The 21,254-nt window shown below is 54.4% G+C and overlaps 1 protein-coding gene across 1 annotated transcript in view; it reads right to left on the bottom strand.

Moving 5' to 3' along the window:
• Positions 1-21,254, bottom strand: part of TBXAS1 (thromboxane A synthase 1) — a 187,558-nt gene that overhangs the window by 157,764 nt on the left and 8,540 nt on the right. The window contains exon 2 of the mRNA XM_055143695.1: positions 2,425-2,529. The gene's annotated coding sequence lies outside the window, so the exon portion shown is untranslated. The remainder of the gene's footprint in view (positions 1-2,424; positions 2,530-21,254) is intronic.

The following is a 21,254-nucleotide window of genomic DNA, read 5'->3' as shown; positions in this document are numbered from 1 at the left end:
CCGGGGTCAGGACACCCCATCACTGCTCTGCACAGTTGCTATGGAGACGGGGGAGGGGCAAAGTTTAAAGGTCTGTGTCGACTCCTGGCTCAGCGAGGTTGTGAGGAGGGCACTTTCCTAGCATCTGTCTGCGGCCCCCCGCAGCCATATGACCAGCAGGTAGCCACTGGCTTGCATGAGGACCCCCGGGCCAAGCCCCCCAAAACCTTGGCTCTCTGGCCCAGTTTTCACTCCTACATTGGTTTTCCTATTTTTGTTTTTGGTTTATTTATTTATTTACTTATTTATTTGGTTTGGGGATCACACCTGGCATCGTTCAGGACCCAAGAGACCATATCTGTGTGGGGGATTCAACCTGGGTCAACCGTGTGCGAGGGACTGAACCGGTCCATCTGTCCGGCCCTTCTCCTGCATTTCTGGCAACGTGAATCTGCCCAACAGCTCCCCGGGGTCCCTCCTGCTGCCCCAACCCAACAGTCTCACACCCCACGCCCGGCCCCTGCTCTCTCACCCCCCTCCCCAGGAGCACACGTCCGTCCACGTCCTTCCACGCAGCTCCCAAGCCAGAAATGTGGGCTCGGCTTGGCCCCCCATGTCTACGACTCAGTCCACCACTAGGCCCTGCAGCTCTGCCCGAAGTCTGGGCCCCCCGCAGAGGCCACGCCTGCCTGCGCGCCCCCTCCCCCGCCACTCCCCGCCCCAACTCCCTGCCTGGCTTCAGCAGCTGTGAGCACAGGCTTAGACGCCCTTGCTGCGTTCCTGACCTCACCCGGGTTCCGAGGAATCCACCAGCTCACACCCAGCTGCGAAAGGCCCGCAGGCCTCCCTCCTTCCCGCTGATGCCTTCAGGGGCTGCTGAGCCTGTTTGGGGTGCCCACGGCGTGGCCAGATCGAAGAACTTGTAGGGTTCACAGGGCAGTTCAGAAGGGCTGGGACCCTGATGGGAGATGGAGGTGCGGGGGGTGGGGAGAGTGTAAGGCAGAGGGGGCTCAGGACGCCTCCGTGCTGGGGAGAAACAACCAATCCCCTCCAGTGGGGAAGGGAAGGGAGGGGCTGCCGGGAGGGTCTAGGCAGAGGAGCCAGAGACTCCGTGGGGTTCCCTGTGGACAGGCAGGGCCCGCTCACCTGACCCCCACCTGCCCCATCACACAATGGGGCTGCTAAGCCTCCCGCCCCCCATTCAAAGGAAAGGGACAGGGGTGCCTTCCATAACCTGCTTCCGAATTTGGGGATCGGACACAGCCTGTCGCAGACTCCCGTCCCTCCAGCTTTCACCCGCTCCCCATTATCACCCCATCTCCCTGGCACCCCTTGGGGCTGGAAGTGTACTCACAGCTGGACAGGTGCCGCTGGGCTGGGGAATGTGGCGAGTCAACAGGCGGCCTGACCGCCTGCAGCAAGTTTCCAGGCTTTCCGGCAAGCTAGTGCCTGAGAACTCTCCTCCCAGCCATGTTGGGGCGGGGGGGGGTGCCGGGCAGGGTGGGGTTCGGGGTGCAGGCATGGTGCAGACTCAGGCATACACCCAGAAAGCAGGGCTCAGAATTCAGGCGTCACTGTGGCAAGTGGGAGCACCCCCAGGTCCTGATACAGAAGCAGGAGGGTCCCTAAGACCAGGTCCAGGGGTTTGTCAGGGGAACCCCAAAACAGAAGATGATCGGAAGTTTGGGGAGCAGCTGCCCTGCAGGATATACACAGGTTAGCAGGTAGGAGAAGCCCAGAGCGAGAGCTGCAGTGTGGGGAAAAGAACTGAATCCAGGGTCTGGAGCTATAGTACAGTGGGGCGGGTGCTTGCCTTGCATGCGGCTGACCCGGGTTCAATCCCCGGCATCCCACACCATCCCCTGAGCATCTCCAGGAGTGAGCCCTGAATGCAAAGCCACGAGTAACCTCTGAGCTTTGCCAGGTGTGCCCCCCCGCCACCCCCCGCCCAAGGAAAGAAGAAAAGGAATTGAATCTGGGACTGGAGTGATAGTACAGTTGGTAGAGTTCTAGCCTTGCTTGCTTGCAGCTGACCCGGGTTCAACGTATGGTCCCCTGAGCCCCACCAGGAGTGGTCCCTGAGGACACAGCCAGGAGGAAGCACTCTTAGATGTGAACCAAACCCCCTCCCCTCCAAGGAAAAAAGAAAATTGAGTCTGGCCAGGGATCTTGGTGGACAGAGTCTTGCAAGCATGAGACCCCCAACTTCAAGCCCTGGCTCTGCCCACGTGCCTAGTGGGACCCAGCCGTGCTGGGGCAATCCTCAATGCCACGACCCCTTCCCTCACTCCAGGGACACACTCAAATGTGTGACGCCAACACCACAATCATAGCAATCACAACAATCAAGGGCGGGATCGGGGAGAGAGAAATTAGAGAACTAGGGAAGAAAGTTAAGCAGTGTTCCCGGGAGCCCCCAAATCTCCAAGGGTAGCTCTTACTCACCGTCCAAACGCGGGTGCTAGGAGGCTGCCTTCCAGATGGCAGTGAGGGACTCCAGCCTCACCGCCCGCTGTCCCCCAGAGGGCTCTGTGGCATCATGCTGGGCAGCTGGCAAATAGGAAGCAGCAAAGGGGAAGACGTGTGAAGACAGGGAGTGACGCCAACATCCCCACCCTGTTGTCCTTGGCCGGGATTCCAAGGCGGGATCCACCCCTCTGCAAAGACCAGGTGACAGAGCCAGTGAGAGGGAAACCCCTTCTGGTGAACCCCATCTTCCTGACCCCGGTGGGTCCCTGCCTAGGTAACATGCTCCCAGATCAGGGTGGAACAGGACAAGTGAGATGCTACCCCCCTGCCCCAAGCCCCAAAGCTCCCCCTGGGTTTTGGGGTTTGAGACCATGAGGGACTCACCTCTCAGGTTTTTTGTTTTGTTTTGTTTTTTACTTTTTGGGTCACACCCAGCAATGCACAAGGGTCACTCCTGGCTCATGCACTCAGGAATCACCCCTGGCGGTGCTCAGGGGACCATATGGGATGCTGGGAATTGAACCCGGGTCGGCCGCGTGCAAGGCAAACGGCCTACCCGCTGTGCTATTACTCCAGCCCCCTCACCTCTCAGGTTTGGGGCACTGGCCTCTGACTCAGTTTCCCCACTCCCTCTCTCAGGAGGCTGGTCCCACTCGCTGCTTACTGGAGGTAGGCTCCAAACTCACTGTTAGGACCCTCGGGCCATGCCATAAAGTCTCTGAAACTTTCCATACTGGCAGCTCATTGAGGCCAGGCCACGGAACCAGAACCTCCTGCTAGAAACGTGCCTCGATCCCGCACACCCAGTGGACAGGGAGGACTGAAGGATCTGTCCAGCTGGAAGAAGTCATGCCTGACCTCCTTGTGGGTCTCCCCACTGCTGTGCCGTCAGCATGCGCGCCCTCATTTCCCGCCCCTGAGCTGTGCCAGCCCCCACTCCCTCCACAGGCGAGATGCCTCCCCTTGCACCCATGCAGATGCCTCCTGCACGGGGAAGCTCTCTCGGACCTCCGTGCCTGCCCTGTGCTTTCCCCATGAAGTCACTCCATGCAGTGCAAGTCTACACTCCAGACGCAGCCTTTTGGAGACCCGAGACAGGATCCAATTGGATAGTGTATCCCTAGAGGCTGAGAGAAGCTGCTTGTCACTTCGGGGCTTCTCGTGAGCCCACGGATAATTTGAGGGTTTGGGGAACTGTCTCACACCCAAGGATGCTCAGAGCTTTCTCCCGGCTCTGTGCTCAAGGGTGACCCCTGGTGGTGCTCATGGGGCCATATGTAGTGCCAGGGATCAAACCAGGGTCAGCTGTGTGCATGGCAGGAGGCTTACGTGCTGTACTCTCCTGCACGAACCAGAGAATGAATGAATGAACGAATGAATGCCCTTCTGCTCGTGCTTCAGGTAGCAGCCACCAGGTGGCAGTAGTGCTCTTTGGGTGGGGAAAGGCACCACAGTTGGATCCTAAACGCAGGTTCGCCGTCCTCGTCCAAGCCCTTACTGGCTTTTCTATGAATTTTTATAAGCTTCTTGAAACAACCCCCCAGTCACTTCTCCAGGTCCCACTTCAGAAGGGCGAGAGCAAAGGACATGACCGTGTAGGAAGAGGTACACAGCCCCACTGCGCCTGTGGGTCCTCGTTTCCTGGGAGCTCAGTGCAGAGATCCACGTGAATCCGCCCAGACTCCGGAGCACTGGTGGGCTCTGACCTCCTGCTTGGTGTCTGCCCGTACCTGTTCTGGGTGCACAGACGCCCCTGTTATCTTATCAGGGGGTTACCAGTAGACGGGCTGCACCGGGAGGAGGGTTTAGGAAGAAAGTGTGGGAGATAAGGGGGGAGGGGGAGGACTTTTTGCACGAGAGAGGGAGAGAGAGAGAGAGAGAGAGAGAGAGAGAGAGAGAGAGAGAGAGATGCCAAGGGGTCAGGGCTTGCACACGTGCACAAACATGGCCATACAAAGGTGTGTGCATGTGTGTGTATGTGTGTGTGTGAGACAGAGAGAGAGAAAGAGAGAGAGAGAGAGAGAGAGAGAGAGAGAGAGAGAGAGAGAGAGAGCATTCACGCACGTGACTGAATAGAACAAGGGGGACAGGGAGGAAATTGAGTCCGAGGGGGGACCCTGGGAGATCATGTCAGAGGGAGGCTGAGCCAGATGGCAGCGGGTGGGGGTCCGGCAGTAGAGCTGGTGGGTTTGGATGGTTGGTTGGGAGGAGAAAGCAGAGAGGAGAGCTCGGCTCTTAGACCAAACCTGACCTCTGACCTCGTGCAGGAGAGAACCCCCACACACCCCCCCACCACCACCACACCTCCCTGGAAGCCTCTCTTTTTCTACTTCCAGGACGGGAGCACCTCCCTCTAGGGTGCTCCACGCCCAGCAGGCAGACTCCAGTGCCTCGCCTGGAGGGAGCCCTGAGAGGGTTTCTCTGGGGTGCTCCCGGAGGTGCTGGGGTGATGGAGGAAGACGCGGTTCCTGCCCGGCGGTAGCCCGCATCCCTGCTCTCCACCGGAGTCAGATGCACGGTAGGGCCTGCCGAGATGGATCTGGGCTGGCGGCTGAGAAGACACCTGTCCAGCACCTCCTCAGAGTGCTGACAGTTCTCCCGACCCTAGTAGAGCTTTGGAAAAAACCCCAGGGTGGGGTGTTTAAGGAGCCAGAGCTGGAGCCCTGATCAACCACCAGAATCCGAATCCTAGGCAGAGAATTTCTGGAGGACATGCCCCCTCCTACAGGCAGGATTCCTAGAATGTGCCTCTGTGGCCAGTGCAGGTCTGAGCTATACTTGCCAACACTCTGATATCTGTTGACAATATGCCCCAGTCTAACCCCTTCCCTCGCCATCAGAGGGGCGTTGGTTCCCCGTCTCCGCACCCCCCCCATAGGTGCCTCCTCCACCTCCGTCAGTCTGGAGAGCACCCAGGCTCTACCGGGACCAATGTGCCCAGTTACGGGCCTGACTGTTCCCAAGCTCCTGCATCTGATTCTAGAAGCATCTTCCCGCCTCCCTGCAGGGTGGGAAGCAGCTGGCTGTGGGTTTGCCCATCTGCTGGGAGGGGAGAAGGCCCCACCCCTGCCCCTTCCGCCCAGCTCTCGCCACCTTTCCTGTGCCCCCCAGCTCTTGCAGGCGAGTCTTCCCCAGGACTATTCGCGGTACAGCATGTCCTTCCTCTCAATCTGCTGGTGGAAAGATGAGGTACCATAAGGTATGTGGGGGGTAGAAGTAAATACAGGTCTGAAATCCCATATAATTACATACAGGAGGTATTGCCAAGGTAAATTAATAAGAAAACAGTTGGGCAATGTTTACCGACACAATCAATGGGGGGGGGGGGGGTTATTCCTTACTTTGCCTTTGTCAAATGCGCCACAAGTGAGACGAACACAGCACAGCATAGACCACCCCTGCCTGGCTGCCTTGTTTGCTCTGCTCGGGCAGGCTGCGGCCGGAGAAACGGCCAGGGTGAGCTTCTGGGGTGCTGGCAGCCGGGCCCATCCCCCTCCTGCACCCCCAGCCTCCCCAGCCCATCTTTCCACCTACCCTGGCCCTGGCCACTCCTCCAACCGGGCTTTGGTTCTCATCTCAAAGCATGGCCTGGGATCTGCACCCCCTCCCCAGCCTGGATGGGCTCACCAGCCTGAGACGGTGCCGTGTGACACACTTGGCCAAGCCCCCCCACACCCCCATCACACACCCCAGAAATGTCCCCCGCCGGGGCACATCCATCAGCCCTGCAGTGGTTCATTTCCTCCCGAAGGTGCCTTCCAGGGCAGGGTCAAACTTACCCTCAGAGGACACTGGGGACCCCCTGTGTTGAGAGGTGTCCGGAACCCTCCACACAGGAAGACCTGACTGTCCTCGAACAATACGGGCCCAGCGGGGAGGCAAATCGAGGGACACCCGCACCCCCCAACATTCTCTCAGACATCCCACGTTTGCTGGATGAGGCCGGGCTTCCACCGGGCCCCAGACTGTGGGGGTCTCCAGCCTCCCCCTGAACCCCGAGAGCAGAGACGGGACGTGGGTAAGAACCTCTGCGCCCATCCCTGCCTGCCTCCTCCACATCCTGACACTTGTCTCCCAGGGGGTGTTGGATAACACTGGGCTCTCTTTGTGGTTCCCGCAGGAAGGCTAAGGTTTATTGAGCCACTCCCACAACAGTGCAACTGGGCGCAACTAATAATCCTATATTGCTTTTCTCTTTCCTTCATGTCCTTTGTATGGTTTATTTAGCAATGTCCTATTTTGTATAGACACAGGAAAACAATTGATGCTAAGCTATGTCACATGGGAGTTAATTGACTCCAAAATAATATTTACTCCTGGGCATCCATATTTACTTGACTTAAGCCTCAGTTGCTCTTACTTCCTAGCACCCCAAAAGCAGGGTCCCGACAAAGGGACTGATGGACCCAGGGCAAGCTGTGAGCTACCCTGGCATCGAAATGGGACAGGCCAAGCGCCATGATACTTAACTATAAGTCAAGAGCACGGTCATGGACAAGGGGCTGCAGGTCTGGATTTAGACCTAACTCACAAATGCACTCCAGGGCCAAGATGAGCTGGCCACTGAGGCATGCAGTGAAGGCAGCTTCCTGCAGCCTCTGGGCCCTTCCTAAGTGCTCCGACCACCGTGTATCATCTGTGTCATCATTTGGGCTGTGGGTCCTGCTGTGGGGTTCCCGTGGGGGAAAGAGCTGGGTGCCCCCATCCCATCTCCACATCACCCCCAGTAGGGTCAACTGGGAGGCTCCCCCACGCACGTCCTCAGTAAGAATCTGGCCTCGGTCACAAAGAACAGAACATGGCAACCCAATTATCTGCAAAGCTGGGCTTTCCAGCGAGCCTTTTATGGGGCACGGGAGAGAGAACCCCTCACGTTCGTGGATGCTGCCGCTTTCCAAGAATGGCAAGAGGGTAGAAACCTCAGAGGCTGCGTTTCGGGCCATGAAGACGCCTCTCGGGCCCGAATTCCAGCTGTGTCCCGGCCAGGCCCGAGAGTCCTGGATTAGGGAGCAAGAAGCCGTCAAGAGTCAGATTTACGACTGTTCCCACAGCCCCACGGCCCGCTCCAGGCACGTTCCTGAAATTTATGAAATGCAGTTGCTCAAAGGGATGCAGGGGGGGCGGGGGGCTGAGACATTCCACCTGGTCTGCCGGGCGGACTCTGCTCAGGCATAGTCTCGCTCTCTGCCTGGCCCGTCCGGAGGCACAGGTTAAGCTGCTGCTGCCTTCACAAACGCTTCCTCGGCGGAGATGCCCCCTCGCTCCCCTGGGGGGTTCTGGACTCCCTCAGGGCCCCTTCCCCACTGCCCTCCCGGCCTTTCTTCTCGCTTTTAGCATTTGCTTCTCAAGCTCGTAGATTCCGTCTCGACTTCTCTTCTAGGAATAAGTTCCAGAGCGTCCTAAGAGCATAAACCACGCCAGGGAATCCCATTTATCGGGGACCACCGAGAACAAGACCCCATCCCTCAACAATGTTGGATTATTGCCAGCGGGGGGACTCTTTCCTGGCTCTGTGCCCCTCAGCCCCCAGATGACGGAGTTGTTTTTTATTTTTTAATTTGGGGGCCACACCTGGAAGTCCTCAGGGATTGCACCCGGCTCTGCACTCAGGTATTACTCCTAGCGGTGCCCAGGGGACCATAGCAGATGCCAGGGATCAAATTCAGGCTGGCTGCGTGCAAGGCAAACACCCTCCCCACTGGACTATTGCTTCGGACCAGCCCCCATTGGAGTTTTTAAAGACCCAAGAAGAAAAGCTGCTTGAACGGCTCTGCATGCTCCCAGGGGGGGCTGGTCTTCGGAAGCAGCTTTGGTGAAGAGCTGAAAGCGCGTCTCCTGCCACTCTGGGCGCCTCCTTCTCAGACTCTGAGAAACAGCCGGGACCCACAAACGGGACCCTTTATCCATAGCCACTGCCAGTGCAGAGTCTACAGCAATCTGGCCCCATCAGAAGCAAAAAGAACATTCTGCAGCTCACCCTCATGCCCGTGTTCTCCCTTGAGCATCTACCTCGCTTGCCTGTCTGTTTCTTTGCTCACCTGTTTCCACTCCGGAGAAACCCGTGTCTCTCTCAAACACATACTTCTCTCTTTCCCTTTATCTATATCGGGGGCGGAGGGTTTGTGCAATACCCAGCAATGCTCAGGGGTTACTCTTGACTCTGCATTCAAGGAATTAACTCCTGGTGGTGCTGGCGGGCCAAATGGAATGCCAGGGATCGAACCTGGGTCAGCAACAACATACAAGGCAAACAGCCTACCTGCTACATGGTCTCCCCTGCCTTACATCTTTCTATGTATGTTTCAATAAAAATTATCTTGCTTCAAACACTCACTCACACACACACACACACAAACACACACACACACACACACACAAGCGCCTAAACATCTTGCCATGAAAGGAGATATTAAAATCTCTCTCATATTTTTTCAGACTGAACCCAGTCTTAAAAAAAAAGAAAAGACAAAAACAAGCAAACAAAAATGGTTCAAAAACAGCATAGCCAAATTCAAATGAGGCTCATCACTGCAGTCTCTTGCTCGCGCTGCTGAGGGGGATGTCAGTGCCTGCCTTCAAACCCGGGAGCGAGCGAAACCCTCAGAGGTTTTGGAGCCGCTTCGTGCCGAGGAGAAACGGACCCAGACGAGCTGGCGGGGGTTTGGGTATGTGGATGGATGCAGGGTGGGTTTTCGCTCTGTTATGATTTTGCTTTTAAATATTTATTTGTGCAAGATAAATCTTTCGAAGACTGAAGTCTGTGCTGAGGAAGAGTTGACTGCTCTCGCTCTTGCTTAATGGAACTGCCGAGTCTTCTTGGAAAACAAAAAAAGGTTCATTTATATAAACAAGCCATCCCAGGAAGTATAAAATGACAATTCTAGCGAATGCTACCCCCCCCACACTCGTGCTGCTGGAGGCGGGTGCTGCAGACGGGAAATAGGGCACACAGGGGGGGCTGCCTGAGCAGAAACCAGCTTCCCCCTAAATGGGGCGGGGGCTGGGGATGAGACGCAGCTCAGAGGGCGCCCACCTTGCCTGCCTGAGCCCTGGCCGGAGCCCAGCACCCAGGCCCTCCCAAGCACCGCCCCTTGAGTGGGGACAGGTGTAAGCCCGGTAGAGCCCCGGACCCTCCTGCAGAGTGGCCTCACAGTGACAGCGACCACCAGCAATTGTTCTAGAAGAGAACAGATATAGAAGAGCAAACCCAGAGATGCTGCAGATTCGAGTGAGAAGCCCAGAGGGGCTGAGGGGACCTGCCCAGGCCCAGCGGGGAATCTCCACTGTCTTCTGCCTCCATCACTCCCACCAACACACCCGTGTGGCTACCTGTGCCCACATCGGACCCCAAGAGCTGTGCTGTGCCCCCGGCGCCAGCGAACGCTGACCGTTTCACCCCACTGACTCACTCATTCCGCAGCCTTTCCGGGGGCGCTTAGAGATGCTACAGCAGATAATGGACTTATTTTTTTTTTTTGAGTCACACCTGGCGATACACAGGGGCTACTCCTGGCTCTTCACTCAGGAATTACCCCTGGCAGTGCTCAGGGGGCCATATGGGATGCTGGGAATCGAACCCGGGTCGGCCGCGTGCAAGGCAAACGCCCTACCCGCTGTGCTATCACTCCAGCCCCTGGACTTATCTTGCACACGATTGATTCTGGTTTGATTCCTGGCACCCCAGACGGTGCCCCTGAGTCCTGGTAGGAGTGATCCCTGAGCACAGAGCCAGAAGCTCTGAGCACTTCTGGGTGTGGCCCTAAGACGATAAACAAAGAATCTTAGTTTTCAGTTTTCAACAAGGGGTGTATCTTACTGGTGAAACATGTGTCTGTCGTGTTTGAGGCCCCCCTGGGTTTGATCCCCATTGCCTCCCTGAGTTCTCCTCCCCCAATCCATGGTGGGGAAATGAATTGCACCCTTGATTATCCAGGGTCCCCGGTGCAAAGATGCCCATGACCCTGACACTGACAAAGCTGCTCCAAAAAAAAAGAAAAAATTGCCAAGGAGATAAATTATTTTTGAAACTTTACCCAAATTTTCTTTTGGAAGTTTTTAGTGCTTTAAAATCATTGTGGGGGAGGGGGAACGGAGCAATAGCACATCGGGTAGGGCATTTGCCTTGCACAGGGCCGACCTGGGTTCAATCCCTGGGATCCCATATGGTCCCCCAAGCACAGCCAGGAGTAATTCCTGAGCGCAGAGCCAGGAGCAACCCCTGTGCATTGCTGGGTGTGACCCAAAAAGAAAAAAAAAATCATTGAAGGGTGAAAGAGAGAGAGAGAAGAGAAGTGTCTGTCATAGAGGCAGGAAGGATTGCGGGGGAGGGAAGCTGGGGACATGGGTGGTGGCAAATGTACATTAGTGAAGGGATGGGTGTTGGAACATTATATGACTGAAGCCCAGTCATGAACAACTTTGCAACTATGTGTCTCACTGTGATTCAATATTTATTTATTTATATATTTATTGCTTTTTGGGTCACACCCGGCAATGCACAGGGGTTACTCCTGGCTCTACACTCAGGAATTACTCCTGGTGGTGCTCAGGGGACCATATGGGATGCTGAGATTCAAACCCAGGTCAGTCGCATGCAAGGTAAATGCCCTACCCACTGTGCTATCGCTCCAGCCCCGACAATATTTAATTTAAAAAAAAATTAAAAATCATTGAGGGGGGATCAGAGTGAAAGTATAGTGGGCATTTGCATGCAGCTGACCCAAGTTTGACCTCCGGCATCCCACATGGTCCCCTGAGCCCACCAGGAGTGATTCCTGAGAGCAAAGCCAGGAGTAAGCCCTGAGCACTGCTGGGTGTGGCCCCCAAACCAAAACAATTAAAATAATTATGGGGGACATGGCTGAAGAGATAGTATAGGAAGTCAGACACTTGCCACCTGAGCACAGAGCCAGGAGCATCCCCTGTGTAGAGCCAGAGCTGGGGATGCAATGCGGGAAGTAAAGGGGGGCGGCGGGGTGGGCTCTAGCCCCTCAGACAATCCCCTCATGCCTCCATTGAGTTCTTGTTTTGACTCAGGGTCACCTTCAGGAACCTGACTTGTGGTGGGCACAGAAGGGCTTGATGTGACGCAGAAATACCTGCGCTTGGCACCCCTGTCTTTCCGGGGGCTTACGACGGCAAGGACACTGATCTCCGGTCCTCTCGTTTCTCCAAATGGATGAGAATGTTTGCCCTCGGTAGAGTGCAGCTGACGTTCCATTGTTGGCCTCCGCTTTCCCGTGGACTCCCAAATGCCCATGGTGGGCAGCCTGTGGTGTGGTTTGCAGGGCTCCATGCCTGGCTTCTGGGGCACAGTGGGCACCCACACGCTCAGGGCTCTCTCCCTGGGCCAGCTCCCTGCTGACCGCCCCTTCCCTCCTCTGAAGGCTGCACCCTCTGGTTTCTCCGTCCAAAGATCCCCCCCTCCTTCTCAGCATCCCCCCCACCACCACCATCGCCGCCTTGGTCTTCCCCCCTACAGAGCTCATAGATTGCAAGCAGTGTCGCTGGATCTCATTGTCTGGGCAATGACTGTCCGGCCTGACTTCTCTCTGTTGGGGGAATCTTTGTCATCTCAGCTCCAGGATGTCCGGGCTTCCAGATAAACTAAGATGTGTTGAGGGGACACAGTGGTTACCCCCCAGGCGATGCACTTGGAATGCAGACCATGAGGGAGGAGAGTGGACGCTAGCGGCCTCTTGGCTGTATCTGGGAGACTGGTTCTGCTATGCCCGCAGGAGGTAATACTGTCAGTTGTCCGGCACCAGTAACGTCTCCATTGTGAGACTTGTTACTCTTTTTGTCATATCGAATGTGCCACAGGTAGCTTGCCAGGCTCTGCTGTGAGGGCAGGATACTCTCGATACTCTCCTGTTGCTTGCGGGGCTCTCTGAGAGGGAGGGAGGAATCGAACCCGGGTCGAACCCGGGTCGTCACGTGGCATGCAAGGCAAACGCCCTACCCGCTGTGCTATTGCTCCAGTCCTTCAGGAGGTAATGCCTGGAACTGAGAGAGGCATTCTAAGATAGGGAGTGGATATAGTCTGTGGATGGGTTCAGCCTAGTGGGGGGAGGGGCGTAATTGAGAGGTGGGTGTGGCCTCGCGGTGGGTGTGGCCAAGGATGGTGGTCGAGTGGTCCAATGGGAGGCGGGAATACTGCGACTGGCTCAGGTGTAAAAGCACACAGTTTCCCAGCCCTACCACCACCTCGAGTCCTAATGCTTCCCTTTCCCCCTGCCAAAGAGGTGAGAGAAGGGAGGTGGATTTGGGATAGGAAAGGCTGGCAGAGTCGAGGAACCTTCCCCTTTGACCCCAGCTCATCCCGCTGCCTCCCCCACCCCCGTCCCCCCCATCAGGTCTTATTATCTTTGGTTTACTTGTTAAGTTGGACTGAGTGATAGCACTTGGGAATGGCTGGCTCTGTTGATTCGGCTCCTGAAATAACAAGGCATTAGGAAGGATCAATAAAGCCAATGGCTAATCTTTGTCCCAAATTCTCGCCTGGTATCAGAATAATTAATTCAGCTATGAGCTCGGGGTGCTGGCAGTTACCCCTAAAAATATTAGTTCTCCCTATAGGTATTCTTTCCTGGCAGAGAATAAAACATCAGATCTCATCCCATTACTCACAACTCTTGATTTTCTAGAGCTCCTAATACTCATTTTATACCTAGAAGATGATGGTTTTTCCTTAAAGCTCTTGTTCAAAATATATATATATGAAGACATGGGCTGGAGAGAGAGAGAGTACAGCAGCTAAGGCGCTTGCCTTGCAAGCAGCTGACCCAGGTTCAATCCCCAGAACCCCATATCGGGCCCTGAGCACTGTCAGGAATGGTTCCTGAGTGTACAGTCAGGAGTAAGACCTGAGCACCACTGGATGTGGCCCCCAAACCAAATCTATAAAGACAGAGTCCGGGGTGTGGTCCAGAGGGCAAAGCATGTGCCTAGCATGTGTGAGGCCCTGGGTTCTGTCCCTGGCCTCACCAATGAGTAAGAGAAGGCATCTAGAAACCACGTCATGTAAAAGGGCACATCACAGGGCTGGAGCGATAGCACAGCAGGCAGGGCGCTTCCCTTGCACGCGGCCAACCCGGGTTCGATTCCCAGCATCCCATATGGTCTCCTGAGCACCGCCAGGGCTAATTCCTGAGTGCAGAGCCAGGAGTAACCCCTGTGCATCGCCGGGTGTAACCCAAAAAGCAAAATAAATAAATAAATAAATAAAATAATTTGTTAAAAAATAAATAAAATAAATAAAACATGGGGCTACACAGCACACATAAAGCAAGTGGGACATAGAAGAGTGATGCTTCCAGGGTAACACAAGTCCTCTGAAACCCAGGGTCCCAGGAAGCCACAAATTCTCCAAGGGTACTTTATAACACCCCCTTCCCCATAGGAAGAGCATCCAGATACTCGGGGTGTCGGGGTGGCAGGTGCGAACAACCTTTGGTGGCACTTAGAGCTGGAAAACTGCTCGGGGCAGGAGCCGACCTGATCTGGAAGTGAAGCGGGTGTCAGTCACTATCGGCAGGGCAGGACCAAGGTACCTGCAGCCAGGCCCGAGGTCGGAAAGCCAGAGGAGGAGAACAGGCTGACGCCGAGTGAAGGAAGGCAGCCGGGGGCTGGGGAGACTGCCCAGTGCAGGGGAGCCGCGTTCCAGCCCTGAGCACTGGGGAGTAGAGCACCAGCAGGTGTGGCCCCAAATTTTAAAGATTAGGGGGAGAAAAAGCAAGTGATAAGTAAGTTTAGCTACAGAGAGAGAGAGAGAGAGAGAGAGAGAGAGAGAGGTTGGGATACAAAAAAAACCAAAATGTTTTGTTTAAAGAAAAGGGATCCTTGGGGCCAGAGAGGTAGCACAGCAGGTAGGGCACCTGCCCTTCATGCAGCTGACCGGGTTCAATCCCCAGCATCCACACGGTCCACTGAGCACCACCAGGAGTGATTTCTGAGTGCAGGACCAGGAGGAACCTCTGAGCATTGCTTGCTGCATATCACACACACACACACACACACACACACACACACACACAAACCAAAAAACAAACAAACAAAAAGAGGAATCCTGTATCTACTGTTAGATGGTGCATGCATGTGAAAACACACACACACACAGAAAGAGAGAGAGAGAGAGAGAGAGAGAGAGAGAGAGAGAGAGAGAGAGAGAGAGGAAATGCCACCTCCTGGTTTCAGAAACTCAGCCTCCTGATTCTCCTTGCCTCTTCTTTGTGAAGAAATCCCCTATCAAAGGGCTCCAGATTAGCAAGTCAATATGCATCCGTGACCCCTGATCAGGAAAGAAAAGAAAGGACCCGGGGAAAGAAAATGATTTCTCTCCACTCAGCCAGACTGATCAGAGCCCAACAAAAGGCTGGATGCTTGGTCCCGACTGTTTCCTGGCCCGGCAAACTGCAAAGCCCTTGGTAGATATTCCCATTATCACCTGTCCCGGCTCGGCTCGTGTGAAAGATGTTTCTTTTCCTCCCGCTGATCCCCTTTCTAAATCAAATCCACCCCAAACTGCCTGGCTCAGAACCGAAGCCTTCCTTGGCCTGGCCGTGTCTGCAGAGGAGGCTCTCCCGGGCCCTGGAAGCCAGCAGTCCTGACCACCAGACCCTCTCAGGCAGCTGCTACCAAACCACCTGAGCTAGTGGGTTTGCTCAGAGCCTCTGTCCCAGCGTCTGCAAGATTGGGAGACCAAGGGCTGCAAAGACACCGCAGGGATTAAGGCGCTTGCCTTGCCCTGCATACGACCAACCAACATTTGATCCCCAGCAGCACGTCTGGTTCCCCTGAGCACCACCAGGAAAGACCCCTGAACACAGAGCCAGGCGGAAGCCCTGAGCACCGCCGGGTGTGGCCCAATAACCAAAAAGATAAAGTAAAAAAAAAAAAATCAGAAGTTGGTGCTCTGCCATAACCATCCTGGTTTAGCTGTGAATCAGGTGATGGCCCAGGGTGTTCTCTTCACCATCGGTGTCCTGCAGTGGACGCCCCGCCTTCCTTCTCTTTCTCATCTCGCCTCGGTTCCCCTCCCCAAGGAAGCACGTCCGGCTTCTTTCTCCCCGGGAAGGTGGGCCTTCATGCCAGGTGATACCACTGAGATGGAGCTTCCCACTTGCGTCCACACGGGTTGCATCAACGTTTGCTTCCATCGGGGCCAGCCCTGGCAATGCTCTGTCCCGCAGTGCATCGGGCTTGGCGCTCTGCACTCAGGCCCAGAGGTGTCTGGGGACCACCAGGGCTACCCCCCGCCATGGTGCTTGGTGGGCCAGGCAGTGCCAGGGTCAAACTCCAGACGGCATGGAGCAGATTTCTTTTTAGCACTTGAGCTATGCCCCTGGCCTGCGGCTTCTTTTTCGTGAAGTAGCTGGATTTTTTTTTTCATTGATTTACCATTGGTTTATAATTCTGCTGGCATCTCAGGACTATAACTGCACACCTCATGTTTGTCTACATCTCAGAAGCTCTAGTGGTCCCCATGATCAGATTGGTCCCTGCCTGGATGCCCAGTGAAACCCTCTCACGTGGGCCTTGAATGACACTAAATGACGAGATGTTTTAAAACTTGCATTGGGGCCGGAGCGATAGCACAGCGGGTAGGGCGTTTGCCTTGCACGCGGCCGACCCAGGTTCGATCCCCGGCATCCCATATGGTCCCCCAAGCACCGCCAGGAGTAATTCCTGAGTGCAAAGCCAGGAGTAACCCCTGAACATCGCTGGGTGTGACCCAAAAAGCAAAAAATAAATAAATAAATAAATAAATAAAATAAATAAAAATTGCATTTCCAGGCTGAGGGGATAATTTCTGAGCACAGAGCCAGAAAAAGCCCTGATGCACAGTGGGATGTGGCCCGAGCCCCTTGCCCCCAAATCCATTTCTAGGACCTCTTTTTTTTTTTCTTTTTGGGTCACACCTGACAATGCACAGGGGTTACTCCTGGCTCTGCACTCAGGAATCACCCCTGGCAGTGCTCAGAGGACCATATGGGATGCTGGGAATTGAACCCGGGTCGGCTGCGTGCAGGGCAAACGCCCTACCCGCTGTGCTGTTGCTCCAGCCCCTCTGGGGCCTCTCTTTAAGGGGTGAGTAATCCCTTCCATCCTCTGTCCTCAATCCTCTGCTCAGAGCAGATGCAGTCCTTGCCAAGAGCGAACTTGAAGTGTTGAGTTAGGCTGCGGCTCTTCTCACTGTCCACCCCTCTGTGGGTGAAGGGATCCACTGACCACTCACGCCACTTTGCTTCCTAGAGTTCCAGAAGAGAGCCACTCCTGACTCTAGCTCTGTGCCGTTTTCCCTGTTAAGACAGCACGCCAGGCTGAAGAGCTAACAGCTCTGGTAAGTTTGACTTAGAAGACCAGGTCGGTCTCCTTCAAAGGGTCTCTGCGGGCCTAGGTTCATGGCAGCGCTGAGTACGAGAGCTCAGACATGGACACAACCCAAACGCCCACTCCCGGGCAGTGGATCAAGTGGTCTACAGATACACAGTGGAATACTATGCAGCCCTCAGGGAAAAAAAAATCATGCGATTTTCCTCCTCCTGGCTGGAACTAGTGGGTCCTGTGCTGAGCAGAGTCAATCAGGAGAAAGGGCTAGACACAGAATGGCCTCGCTCATGTGTGGGACCTATGGGTACACAGCGAGGGAGCAACAAAGGGCCAGAGGCGACACAACAGGGGAACGGAGCCACACAATTGAGTGTGGTGGGGAGGGGATGAAAGGGGGGACATTGGGGTCCTCCAGAGAAAGGAGTTGGGCACATGGGCGAGGGATGTGGTGTTAGAATCCTGTGCACAAGAAACCATCATTAGTAGTATTGCCAATCACAGAAACTCAAATCAATAAAAAGAATTTAATAAAGTAAGAATTTTTTAGAAAAAAGACGGGGTCTGACTGCCAGGAATGACAGCAGAGGGGACACAGCTGATGGGGCTGGGAAGGTCAGAAGCAGGAGGCAGCTTCCCGCTGGCCAGGGAGGGGGGGTCTCAGCTGTTTGCGGGGGTTCGGGTGGATGACAAGGATCTGATGAAATGACCTGCGCTAACCAAACCACAGAATAGCTTCACCGCCTCCCCCCAGCCATCAAACCAGAACCTCAGTGTAATAACTTGGACGAGAGGGAGGGCAGTCTCCCGCCTTCTGGGCATGGACACCTCCATCCGGCCACTTACCTTCTGCCAAGCATGAAACTGACCCACTAAATTCCGTCTAACATGGACCACGCTCGCTGGACACAGCTTCATCGGGACATCACGGGTGTCTTTCTGTCGGGGCCAGGCTGGCCTGTGCCCTCCCCCACCCTGCCCTGCCCTGGCCTGCCCTGCCCTGCCCTGCCTGGGAAAACAGATCCCAGAGAAAGAGGCGTGTGGGAGAGACACACAGGCTCGTTCTTCCTGCTTGCTGCCTCCAAACTCGAGGACGGCCACTCATCTACTCGTGTCATTATAAAAGAAATGCTTCTTTGTTTCAATCTTTTAAGACCATACTTAACATTCTTTCCATTCCAAAGTATGTGATCATTGAGAGAAATGAAAAACACACTAAAATGAAATGCTCCAAGGATGTTGGTAAGAGAAAAAGTCCACAGACGGAGCTTGCTGATAGGTGATTTGCTGCATGTGGGACGCTCTGGGTTTGATCCTCAGCACAGGGAGGAGGAGGAGGAGGAGGAGGAGGAGGGGGAGGAGGAGGAGGAGGAGGAGGAGGAGGAGGAGGAGGAGGGGAGGAGGAGGAGGAGGAGGAGGAGGAGGAGGAGGAGGAGGAGGAGGAGGAGGAGGAGGAGGAGGAGGAGGAGGAGGAGGAGGAGGAGGAGGAGGAGGAGAAGAAGAAAGAAGAAATCTATAAGCTCACATCCCTGCCCCAGGCTCTGTTCCAGCCCTTGAAATAATGTGGAGAGATTAAAGTGTGCAGGACTTCTCAGCCTTTCTCAGGAATCACCCAAAGAGAGGCAGCATAATTAGAGGGATTCAGATTTCTTTTTGTAAATACGATGTTACTCACTTTCTACTTTCTACATTATGAACATTCCCCACCCAAGGTCAGTGGACATAACTCAAGTTATTAGAAGCGTTATCATGGGGCTGGAGCAATAGTACAGTGGGTAGGGAATTTGCCTTGCACGTGGCCAACCCAGGTTCGATTCCCAGCATCCCATAGGGTCCCCTGAGCACTGCCAGAGGTGATTCCTGAGTGCAGAGCCAGGAGTAACCCCTGTGCATTGCCAGGTGTGACCCAAAAAGCAAAAACAAACAAGCAAAAAAGTATCATTATTTGGTGTGGGGACCACACCTGGCAATGCTCAGGGGATACTCCCAGCACCTGTCAGGGATGCTCAGGGATACTCCCAGCACTGTGTCAGGGATGCTCAGGGATTCTCCCAGCTCAGTGTCAGGGATGCTCAGGGATACTCCCAGCTCAGTGTCAGGGGTGCTCCGTGCTGTGTTAGAGGATGGAGAAAGACAATGCAGTGTGCCTGGGAAAAAACCCAGGTCTTCTGTAAACAAGGCAAGTATTCTGATCCCTTGATCTATCTCTCTATCCACCACTCATTTTGTTTGTTTGTGTTTTGACTTCTGGGGCCCCATCTGAGCAGAAAACCAGTGCTCAGAGCTTCCTCCTGACTCTAACTCAAGGATCACTCCTGGTGGGGGTCTGTCATGCTTGGGGTCAAACCCAGGTTGGCAGCATGCAAGGCAAATGTCCTACCCGCTGTACTATCTCTTCAGTTTTCCACTGACTATGTCTTAATGACACAAGAATAAGGACCTCAAAATTGCATAATCCCCAGAGGGGTCACTAAAGAAACCACGGGGCTGAGGATTCTTCTGAAAACCATAGCCACAATGGGAGCAAGTGTTTTGATTTTAAGAATGTTGCGCCTTTTCTTGCCTCTGGGAATATTCAAGCATGGTCAAAACAAGAAAGTCATTTGGTTCAAGCGATACATTTTGCAGATGGGGAAGCTGATGCCCCGAGGGTTAAATGAAGCACAATTAGGGTGAAAGGGAGGGAAAGTCTGAGCCATCAGACTTGCCAAGAGAGATGTGGGAGCAGAACAAGGACTTGGAGAGGAAGCCGCTGTATGGAAGACTTTGCGAGGACAAGAGGATTGTGGTTGGGGGACCCAGAGTGTGGCTTGTGGAAAGAACCCCTGCTTAGAGGTAACAGTTCCTAGGTTTCGACCCAGGCATCGAAACAAGCAAACAGGTCCAGAGAGATAGTGCAGGGTGATAAGGCGTTTGTCTTGCAAACAGTTGCAGTGGCTGTGACCCTGGTTCAAATCCCCAGCGTGGGGATGGGCCCTGAGCTCTGCCCATCAGGGGTCACTCCTGAACACAAATGCCCTGGACATGTCTGGCAGGCACCCCTCCCCTCCCCCCCAAAAAAACAAAGAAAGAATGTCCTTCTTCGAAGCTTCCTTGAGTAGCTGCAGCTGGGGATTCAATGTCAGTTCCTCCTTGTACTTTCTCCTGGAGCCTGGACCTACTTCTGTGAATGAGAGAAACTGGACCACTGGCCTTGCACCCGGGGCAGGGATCACGTGGTGTTTAGTTAAACATCCTCTGCTGGGGGCCAGAGCGATAGCACAGAGGGTAGGGCGTTTGCCTTGCACGCGGCCGACCCGGGTTCGATCCCCGGCATCCCATATGGTCCTCCAAGCAAGCACTGCCAGGAGTAATTCCTGAGTGCAACACCAGGAGTTACCCCTGAGCATCGCTGGGTATGACTCAAAAAGCAAAAAATAAAATAAAATAAAATAAAAAAATAAACATCCTCTGCTGCTCAGGCCCCTTCTGAGCCCATCCAGGGTTTGGTGACGCCTTGTGGCTCGGTGGGTTCCCTATGGGCACTGCCCCCCACCCTGGCCCCCTGGCCACCCTGCAGACAGCAGACTGCTGGCCCTGCTTGCAGGCGGGAGAAAGTCCCTGGGTCTCAGCAGGGTCCGCCAGCAGCTCTGCACCCCGAGTAGGCAGGTGGACGAGCAGCGCGTGTCCTGCACTGCGTTGGCTTGTATCAGAGCCAGCAACCTCCCTCCTTCGCCCCGTCCATCCCTTCCAACACATCCGGCTCTCTGCGGTTTTATGGATAATAACCAGACCTACAATCTGTAACCTGCCTGTCTCCATCAATGCAGAGTCATTGTTACATTTCCCTTAATACCCATCAGCTCACACAAATGGAACACAGGCCCTGAAACAAACTCCCATGGGCCCAAGAATGAGAGCGTAGGCACAAGGGAGGGGGAAAAAAATGTCTGGCAGTAAGTTTCTTACTTAGTATCACCTAACTAAATTTAATGTTGATAGTTTGGGGGCCACCCCCGGCTGTGCTCGGGGCTTCCTGCTGGCTTAGGGATCACTCTAAGAGACCTTCTGTGATTACTGGGGATCAAACCCAGGTGTGCACAAGGAGTCACCTTCCCGTTCTGCTCTCTCCAGCCACTAACTGAATTTAGTTGGATCTCAGCATAAACTTGATTTATTTTTATATTTTTATTAGATTGACATGAGATACACACTTAAAACCTGATTTATTTTCTCCAAGAGCTAAAGGAACCTCTCAACCTCTCCCTCTCTCTATCCCTCTCTCTCTCTCCCTCTCTCTTTCCCTGTCTCTCTCTCTCTCTCTCTCTCTCTCTCTCTTCCCCCCCTCAGGTTTGGTTTTTTTTTTTTTTTGGTTGTTGTTGCTCTTTTAACCTGATCATCCGCACTACCGCACTACAAAATGTTAGCTTGGCAGGATTAGAAAGTTTTGAAGTTTTGAATAACTATTCTTTTTTTCTCTCTCTCTCTCTTTTTGGATC

The sequence above is a fragment of the Sorex araneus genome, chromosome 1 (assembly GCF_027595985.1).
Source record: "Sorex araneus isolate mSorAra2 chromosome 1, mSorAra2.pri, whole genome shotgun sequence".
In the NCBI taxonomy this organism is placed as follows: Eukaryota; Metazoa; Chordata; class Mammalia; order Eulipotyphla; family Soricidae; genus Sorex; species Sorex araneus.
Note: the sequence above shows the minus strand (reverse complement) of the source record. Positions and strands in the feature narration are given on the sequence as shown.